Source organism: Tasmannia lanceolata, unplaced genomic scaffold (assembly GCF_043159265.1).
Source record: "Tasmannia lanceolata isolate RefF3 unplaced genomic scaffold, GAP_Taslan_0.1 ptg000008l, whole genome shotgun sequence".
Classification (NCBI taxonomy): domain Eukaryota; kingdom Viridiplantae; phylum Streptophyta; class Magnoliopsida; order Canellales; family Winteraceae; genus Tasmannia; species Tasmannia lanceolata.
The window spans coordinates 5,157,680-5,168,631 of NW_027518685.1; positions in this window are offsets into that span (position 1 = coordinate 5,157,680).

A 10,952-nucleotide genomic window follows, 5' to 3' on the forward strand; every position below is an offset into this window, starting at 1 on the left:
TTATCCTTAAAGGGGGCAAAAAAATCAGTTCACAGTATGTATTTGTAAATCACTACCCTAGTTTTCTAAATTTGCAAAAGACCAAATCAACCAGGGCATAATTTTCAATTAATAAGTCTCAGATTTCTGACGAAACCCGGACAGATGGGTGCTGTATTCGGTTTAGAAAAAGACAATGACAGCTTATTATGTGGAAAAACCCTAAAATACCCTTCATGAACTACTAGAAATTAATAACTTAATTTATTACTTTTAATAAATGAATTAAGGGCCATTTGGATGCCAAGAAGATTTGGATTTGGATTTCTCACATTTGCATCCCTTTTTGCATTGTAATTTGGATCGGATCAAATTCTTGGATTTCTAGTTCAGTAGCTGACAGTGAAAAAAATCAGATTTCCAAATATGCTGTGGAAATAAGAAATTAAAAATCCACAGATGTGGCAGTTTCCTTCACCCTCTTTGCTCCTCGACCTCTCCCCTCCACTAGGAAGTACCACCCCTTTCCCTCTCTGTCTCCCTCTACATGAGCTGCCGGATCTATTCAATTTGAATTCAAAACTCAATTCCAATTACAAATACAAAATGAGAGGTATCCAAACGGGCCTTAACAGTTTTTGAAACCCTTTTCAAAAGACAAAACCCACTGAAACCAGCCTCTATATATTAAGAAACTAAACCCTAGTAATGAATAACTTAGTTTATTACTTTTAATTAATAAAACTAGTAGTTTTAAAAACAATTTTACAGAGGACAAAACTCACTAAAATATATTTTTAAAGACCTATTTTCTCTTCCGCCAATACAAAATCCACTAACCCGTTCTGTTTGGATGCTTAAGCTTTCTTTGGGTAAGTACTCACCATGGAGGGTGCAAGATTTTAGCCAGAGAAGAGGAGTTAGTAAAGTAAAGCAAAGCAAAGCAACGAGTAAGTAAAGTTTCTGTTTGGATGCAAAGTTAACTAGTGGAGAGGAGGAGGAGTGGAAGAGATAGAGAGAGAAAGTTGGAGCAAGGATTACATAAAAATCTCTTCTTTGAGATATTTCATATGTAAAAAGAAGTGATGCCTCATCACAGTACATGCATGAGCTCTGTTCAATTGCAAGTACTTGCCTTTGGATCCATTGTATACGTAGTCAAAAAGGAGGAGACAAGCATTGGATTTACCTGGAACTTACCTCATAGAATAGTGGTAAGTAGTGCTTGCTTGTCAACTTCGTAGAGTAGTGGTATGGGGTGTCATTAGCAATATGTATATATATATATATATATATATATATATATATATATATATATATATATATATATTTATGAGGAAAAGGAGTGTGCGGTCGAGGGCCCAAACACATGGATCCCACATTTTTGTGGTGATCAAAACCATTCATTTGCAAGGCCCCATCATAGATAGGGTGTGTACAAAAAATCAGCTCCATTGGATCATCCTAACCCCTCCAAAAGTAGAGGGCAAAAATGGGCAGATTTGTGGCAAACGGTGTTTGTCCATTTTGCCCTCCACTTTTGGATGGGTTAGGATGATCCTATGGAGCTGATTTTTTGTGCAAGCCCTATCTATGTAAGGGCCTTGCAAATAAATGATTTGGATCATCCTAACAATGTGGGCCCACATGAGTTTTGGTCCCTCGTGCGGTCGAGCGCACAATCTTATTCCTCTATATATATATATATGAGAGAACATTTCCTACACACTTGTGTAGGTAAGTTACCTACACACTGCCTTAAAATACAGTGAGGGCCCACATTGTTTGGGTGATCCAAACCATTCATTTATGGATCTGATTTTTTTGTGGACACCCTATCTATGTGAGGACCATTCAAATGAATTGTTTGGATCATCCTAACAACGTGGGCCCACATGAGTTTTGGGCCCTCGATCTCACCTAAGCTTGGTGCAGTCGAGCGCACAATCTTATTCCTCTATATATATATATATATATATATATATATATATATATATATATATATATATATAGCAGAAGAGAAAATGAGAGAATTTTGTCCATTTAACACGTCAATGTGGATGATTTTTATCGTTTTTTGCCCTCCTCACATGTGTACATACTAGCTATGTGAGGGTAAAAAAGGTATGAATGTTCAGAATTATTTGCAAAATCTGTGGCATTAACTGGCATTAATACGTCGCTGGTAATTTTGAATATTGATTTGCTAGCCACTAAAACTGAACCGAAATACTATTTCTTGAAAGGTTGCCAGTAATAATACGTAAAGAAAGAAGCTCCCAATAATAATCATTACTAGTAAAGTTTGAGAGGGAACTTACGGACAATGGGTACCTGGATATGACAATTATGGAAAAAACTACAAAGAAGAGATATCAAAATATAACAATTACGAAAAAACTATTTTTCCTTATTATTTTTTTAGGATATTACGAATTCAGCACACCTTTAAAAATATTTACAAATTCTGGGCACCTTCAGAGGAACAACAGATTATGGAAACCTCTATAAATTGAAGGGCTAGGGTCAGCCTATAGAAATGATTTTACGGGCACAACCTATTGATGTTGTGTTCCATCACATGAACAGTTTGGATCAACTTATGACTCCCAAAATTCTATGAGAATTACACATCACTTTTTTTTACTTTTTTTAATAAAGGCACCCATTTAACCCACATATTTTCAATCCTACGCCCTCATTTATGCTTTTTAACAAAGGCACCCATTAAAGCCACATAATTTCAATCATACCCCCCTCCTTTATGCTTTTTTAATTATGGAAACCTCTATAGATTGGAGGGCTAGGATCAGCCCATAGAAATGATTTTACGGGCAAAACCTATTGATGTTGTGTTCCATCACATGGACGGTTTGGATCAACCTATGATGTGGTCCGTACAGTTCTTTGTCGGCCTATGCATCGCACGGGTTTTTTACTGGTGTATATATATATATATATATATATATATATATATATTTATGAGGAAAAGGAGTGTGCGGTCGAGGGCCCAAACACATGGATCCCACATTTTTGTGGTGATCAAAACCATTCATTTGCAAGGCCCCATCATAGATAGGGTGTGTACAAAAAATCAGCTCCATTGGATCATCCTAACCCCTCCAAAAGTAGAGGGCAAAAATGGGCAGATTTGTGGCAAACGGTGTTTGTCCATTTTGCCCTCCACTTTTGGATGGGTTAGGATGATCCTATGGAGCTGATTTTTTGTGCAAGCCCTATCTATGTAAGGGCCTTGCAAATAAATGATTTGGATCATCCTAACAATGTGGGCCCACATGAGTTTTGGTCCCTCGTGCGGTCGAGCGCACAATCTTATTCCTCTATATATATATATATGAGAGAACATTTCCTACACACTTGTGTAGGTAAGTTACCTACACACTGCCTTAAAATACAGTGAGGGCCCACATTGTTTGGGTGATCCAAACCATTCATTTATGGATCTGATTTTTTTGTGGACACCCTATCTATGTGAGGACCATTCAAATGAATTGTTTGGATCATCCTAACAACGTGGGCCCACATGAGTTTTGGGCCCTCGATCTCACCTAAGCTTGGTGCAGTCGAGCGCACAATCTTATTCCTCTATATATATATATATATATATATATATATATATATATATATATATAGCAGAAGAGAAAATGAGAGAATTTTGTCCATTTAACACGTCAATGTGGATGATTTTTATCGTTTTTTGCCCTCCTCACATGTGTACATACTAGCTATGTGAGGGTAAAAAAGGTATGAATGTTCAGAATTATTTGCAAAATCTGTGGCATTAACTGGCATTAATACGTCGCTGGTAATTTTGAATATTGATTTGCTAGCCACTAAAACTGAACCGAAATACTATTTCTTGAAAGGTTGCCAGTAATAATACGTAAAGAAAGAAGCTCCCAATAATAATCATTACTAGTAAAGTTTGAGAGGGAACTTACGGACAATGGGTACCTGGATATGACAATTATGGAAAAAACTACAAAGAAGAGATATCAAAATATAACAATTACGAAAAAACTATTTTTCCTTATTATTTTTTTAGGATATTACGAATTCAGCACACCTTTAAAAATATTTACAAATTCTGGGCACCTTCAGAGGAACAACAGATTATGGAAACCTCTATAAATTGAAGGGCTAGGGTCAGCCTATAGAAATGATTTTACGGGCACAACCTATTGATGTTGTGTTCCATCACATGAACAGTTTGGATCAACTTATGACTCCCAAAATTCTATGAGAATTACACATCACTTTTTTTTACTTTTTTTAATAAAGGCACCCATTTAACCCACATATTTTCAATCCTACGCCCTCATTTATGCTTTTTAACAAAGGCACCCATTAAAGCCACATAATTTCAATCCTACCCCCCTCCTTTATGCTTTTTTAATTATGGAAACCTCTATATATTGGAGGGCTAGGATCAGCCCATAGAAATGATTTTACGGGCAAAACCTATTGATGTTGTGTTCCATCACATGGACGGTTTGGATCAACCTATGATGTGGTCCGTACAGTTCTTTGTCGGCCTATGCATCGCACGGGTTTTTTACTGGTGTATATATATATATATATATATATATATATATATATATATATATATATATATATATATATATATATAGGAAAGTGAAGCTACACCACCGATGTAGCTAACTTAGCTACACCGCCGGCTTAAAATACAATGGGCCCACATTGTTTTGGTGATCCAAAGAATTCATTTGATTGGCCCTCACATAGATAGGGTGTCCACCAAAAATCAGCTCCATAGGATCATCCCAACCCTACGATTTGTGGAGGCAAAAATGAACGTGTAAAAACCTTCACAAATTTGTCAATTTTTGCCTCCACAGTTTGAAGGGTTGGGATGATCCTATGGAGCTGATTTTTGGTGGACACCCTATCTATGTGAGGGCCAATCAAATGAATGGTTTGGATCACCAAAACAATGTGAGCCCATTGCATTTTAAGCCGGCGGTGTAGCTAAGTTAGCTACACCGGCGGTGTAGCTTCACTTTTCTCATATATATAGATATATATATATATATATATGAGGGAGAGAGAGAGAGAGAGAGAGAGAGAGAGAGGGAGAGAGAGTGTGTGTGTGCATCATTCCCAAGAAATCCATGCAAAATGCCACCTTTTGTGGATTTTGGCTTGGCTTTTGCAATGATTAACCAGGAGACATACTTAGTAGTCTCTCGAAATATCATTGTTGTATTGGCAACCAAACAAGGGGGTTTGGTGACAGGGAACCCAAGCAAAACCTATATGCTTTCCAGGCTTTTGCACAACCTAGGTGGACTCTACCACCCCCCCCCCCCCCCCCCCCCCCCCCCTCCTCCTCTCTCTCTCTCTCTCTCTCTCTCTCTCTCTCTCTCTCGAATTTGCATCCAATGATAAAGACAGGAAAAAAAAATTAATGGTTTGCATTCATCAAAAAAGTCTCTACAAATTTGAGGGTTAGAATCGTCCAATGAAGGTGAATTTTGCTCCATGTCCTATTCACAGCTAAGGCCCACTCGTATTTATCTAAGAATATGTGCATCCATCCTATGAGAACTTTATAAAACTTGGGTTCCCATGACAAGCCGTAGAGTTATTTAAACCTTATTCATGTAAATTTCTTTAGAAATAGCTATTAAATATCTCATAGATGTAAATTTCTTTGTTGTACACTCTGTATTAACAAACAACTATATTGAAGAAGTCTATATATTATCATAAAGAACGCGAGAATGCTGGAGCGATACTGTTCATGAACATATGGATTCCTTCACTTGGAGATCGGACCGTTTGGGTACATTGACACAATGATATCAGCATTCCCTCCTCGGTTTAAGATGAGCTGTTGACAACTCTTTGGCAATTCTAACAATCATTTTAAGCATAGTCGGTGGTCCGACGATTTCATAATCCCACAAGAATGACAGAGGTGGTTTGGTTGGGCATACTCTTTTAAAGGGTCTCCCTTGAAAAGCATCCACATTCATTGTACAAATTGGAAGATTACTGCCTATGAAAAATAAACATAGAAAGAATGGAAAGTTTAACCTAGGTTCCATATTATCATGAACTGGTACAAATTCATTGACAGAGATAGTTAGGATCACTTAATAAGTGCAATTTTTGGGTTGGAGCACATCCCTAAGGCCAACCTAATGAATAATCAATATCACGAAAATGTGTGCAACATGTATCAAATTAGAGTTGGGGGTGTCAATGTATCCACTTTGGATAGATCCACCTATGTCTCGGTCACAATCCATTCAGATCTCTTATCAGTTGTATCTTTTTTCATATCTTATTTTTTGAGTCTGGGTCACAATCCATTTCGAATCAAATTGTCCATCGGAGTGTCCTATGTCCTACTTTAGTATGAAAGATAGAAGAAAATCAAGATATAGAGAGGAAAATTGTCCTGAAAGATAAATGCTATTTATCATTGGAAAAATTGCCAATGGGGGACACCAAAATACAAGAATTGTCAACGGGGGGACATAATTTTGAAAATTTGTTAAAGAGGGTTAATAACCCCCTTTTGAGAGTTTGATAACACCCTTTTAGAGACTTGATAACACCATTTCGTCCCCCTCTAATAATTTTTAAAAAGTGTGTCCCCCGTTGGCAATTCTCGTATTTTGATGTCCCCATTGGTAATTTTTCCTTTATCATTTAAAGGAAATTATAAATGAAAGGAAATATAAATGGTAATTTTGTACATTGGTGCCCTCCATTTGGATCTAGGATGCTCCAACGGATTTTGTGGCTATGTCTGGGTCATCATCCAAAATAATTTGGGACCTTTGGACATTGATCCAATGAGCATGTTCAAATCCAGCTGCTATTCCCAATTCCTATCCATTTAAGTTTAGATCGGATCAATCGGACCATCTGGGTCAATGTCTGGCCATTGACACCGCTAAGTAGCTGCCTAGCTGGGTACTTGATTAAGGAGAAAAAGTTGGACACTCTCTCCTCTTTTATTATTGACATTGTCTGGGATATGACACATCTTATAGCCTGGGCTAAAGATCTGCCAACAAAATTAGTGGAAAAGACATCACCTAAATGGGTGTCATTGGGCCAGGTCTTGCCGGTAAAATAAATGGGCCCAACTTCATCCCATCTGATTTAATATTTCTAAAGAAAGTCTCTCTTCTTGTTATATCCCCACTAACTATTCTAACGTATCCAACATGAACAAACAAATACAAATATATGCATCTTTAACATGACCTCAAAATCAGGAATAAAACCATCAGTACGCTTAAGAAACTCCATCTACATGAACTCTTTGACCGTTCACATAACTCAAATATAACCCTCAGCATTGCTATCATCTACGCTACATAACAACCAACAAATAATTAATAATAATAAAAGCTCTCTCCAAACAATACGTTACCCCCATCCACTCCTATTTAAATCACAATTAACGTACAAACATTCTTAGGACCCCAATTTGCACCCTAGAACTATAAGCTCTGATAATGGGCACGGCCTGACTTCCGGCGAAGAATTAGAGAGAGAGAGAGATCCACATAAGCTATGAAAACTGGTAAGCCATCACGTAGATGCCTAAAAATATGTTGTGGAATAACAATCCTTTTGGTGATTATTCTAGCTGTGGTTTTGTTAGTCTTAGCTCTCACCATTTTAAAGCCAAAACAACCTAAAATTGAAGCACACCCTGTTACCCTCGATGATATAGACTTAGAAATCCTTCCCCCCTTTAAGCTTAACATAACATTAGGAATACTCGCAACCATAACAAACCCAAATTATGGAAGGTTCAATTACGAAGACACGACGACTTTCATTTACTATCATGGGGTTACCGTCGGCCAAGCTCCGATCCCTCATGGCGTAATCCGGCCCCACTCGAAGTTCAACATTAGCCTTTCTGTTAAACTTATCGCCGATAAGTTGATATCGAGCCCTTACTTTCTGGCCGATATGACCGTTGGAGTGTTGAATTTAACGTCTTCATCAAGAATGGACGGTAAGGTTAGACTCCTCTTTTTCAAGCTGCATGCAAAGGCTTTTACCACGTGCGACATCTCTGTCTATCCTCTTCCTGGGACAACCAATTCGAGCTGCTATGCCAAATTCAAGCTCTAATTATTTTATTCTAATTGTTTTAATATTGCTTTTTTAGCAATTATGCATTGCTTTTTCAGTAATTCTTTCTCATGAGAACCATTCGATGTTGTTCTTTTAAGGTATTTTTTAATTTATATGTATAAATTCTTGTCAATTCCTATGTCCCATTGTTACAATAAGCCCACATGTGCAACTGCTAGGTGTTAACTGCTAGGAAGACACGCTTGCGTCAGGGATGTCACTAACAGCCCTTCCTATTGCACGAAAACCCATTTTTTTTGGGCGATGATTTTTTTACCCCATGTACGATTATCGCCCCCCGTTTCCCCCCCTCCCCCCCTCCCCAAGGTGATTTGACATAAAAAAAGTGTTAAAGTTCACCCACAGTTCACGTTACGCGGGCCGGGAGGGGGGGGGGCATAATCCTATAGGGCGGGGGTAATCATCTCCCATTTTTTTATGAGGATTCTAGACTTACAGGCGCCCTTGCAGAAAAGAGATGAAACCCCATTGGTCAATTTTGACCAATGGGGGCGTCCTTTCACCCCTTTCTGTGAAAGGGCGCCTCTTAGTCTAGCATCCCTCTTTTTTTCATATTTCATGACAAATGACCAAAATACTCCCAAATAGAAACTGATTAAAATGTCCCCTGACCAAAATATCCATATCTCTTAAAAGTAACCAAAATATCCTTATCTCATAAATATTGACTAAAATACTTTTTAAATTCGTGTAAAATGGCCAAAATACCCTTACACAAAGCTTTTGAATTCATAATAAGTTTGAGAAAAAATAGAAAAATTATAATAAAATAAGAATTTAAAAAAAAAAATTCTTTTAATGATATTTTTAAAAGTAAATTTTTTTAAAAAAAAATCGTAGAAGGAGTAACGCTAGAGAAACCGATAGAAGGACCTAAAAGGGGACCGAAAAAATTGATAGACGCCACATCATCGCAAGTGACGTGAGATTTCCTTAAAGTTTAGGGCAATTATAAAATGTAAAATTTTTTTTGAACACGTGGCATTTTCTCATTGCAGGTCCCCTGCTAGGTGGTACTGGTTCTCCACATCAATTTCCAGCACATCACTATTTCTTAAGAAATGTTAAAAATTCCTTTCTCTCATAAAATGACCAAAATACCCCTATCTCCCAGCAAATGACCAGAACAACCTTCTCATAAAAGATAACCAAAATACCCTGATCTCATAAAATGACCAAAATACCCATTTTCTCATAGAGAATGATCAAATGATTCATATCTTATCAAAATACCCATATCTCATAGAGAATGATCAACCACCCATATCTTATCAAAAATGACCAAAACATCCCTGTTTCATATAACATTACCAAAATTCAGCTATCTTGTAGAAAATGACTAAAACACGTACCCTCAATCTTTCATTTACCCGTACCTAATAGGGATTATTGGTGTTTTAGTAATTTTCTATGTGAAAGAGGTAATTTGGTAATTTTCTATTAGATAGGGATATTGAAGTCATTTTTCATGAGTTAGGATTGCTCTGGTTAGGGGAGGTGACCTGGATACAATTGGGTCTCCTTGCCGCTGGGCTGTGGCAAGGGCGCCCTTCATTTTATCATTCGCGACGATTATTTATTCATTGATAGTACGTCATGGAACAAACAGCAAGCACAAGTAATTCCGTGGTAGAAAACAAAATAGGGAAACAAAAGACAAAATTTATTAAGAGCAAGCTATGCATGAAAATAGGCAATTCACAAGGTCTTATTCAAGGTTAGATTATCCCTCATTAAAACAACCCCTTAATGTTCCACAGGGGGATTACGATATCTTTCCTTATGTCATACCCGAAGCAGTTATAGCTAGCTTTCCTTGACTTCACCTGCCGGGGCTTCAGCTTTCAAATAAGTTGCTAATTAAGGTCAATCTATTAACAGTGAATTATTAGTTGATCAAAGTCTCCCCTTAAAAAACAGTCAATGTACCACCTCAACCACCATTACAGATGATCAGGGCCGTGAATCTTAATTGTCAGTCATCACAAGCCAGCCCATTGATGCTGATGAAAAATACACGTGATTAATGGTGATGAAAATGATGTCTTTAGATGACTTTAAGCCATTGCTGTTTTACGTACGTCAAACTTGTGAATGGGATCTCCACTCAACATGAGACCAGCGATAGTTGTTTTCATTGATCAAGATGAATGTCCTACTAATCAATCTATACACAACTCTATGCATAGAGACCAAATGCAGAAGTAATGCCTAAAATGTTAACCTGCAAGGAAATCCTATACCGAAGCCCAGAGTTACAAACCCAATTCACAAATTACACTTAAGCACGTTTAACACTTTTCTAAATGACAGAGTATGTAACCACCATGCTAGCAACATAAAAAAAATGTTTCGCATCATACTGCCTTGACCGCGAAGAAAGAGAACAAATGGGTACCTTTGCATCAAAGCATGCTCAAAATGCTGTTTAAAACTTTCTAAGCATTCTAAAATGTTACTCGTGGGACCTAAACTTTGATATCTTTATGTAGAAGTGAGACGTGTAAATCTTTTGCACTAACAATTCTTTTGGCAAAAACTAATTGCCTTCAGTCTAACCCACTACACAAGATTTGAATATTCTTGATATCTCAAGCTAAGTATAACCTTTTCAAAATGTGTTGTAAAAGAAGATGCAAAGGCACCAAAGAATAGCCCAACCACAACATAAAGTGCCCATATACTTTGAACTAGGAGCTAAGATATCAAAAGAAGAGGAATAACAAAAAAAAAAATCTTCAATGCCACAGCTTGTAAAGTTCAAGACAGGGGCCTACAAAAACCCTTGAGCTGAGCAG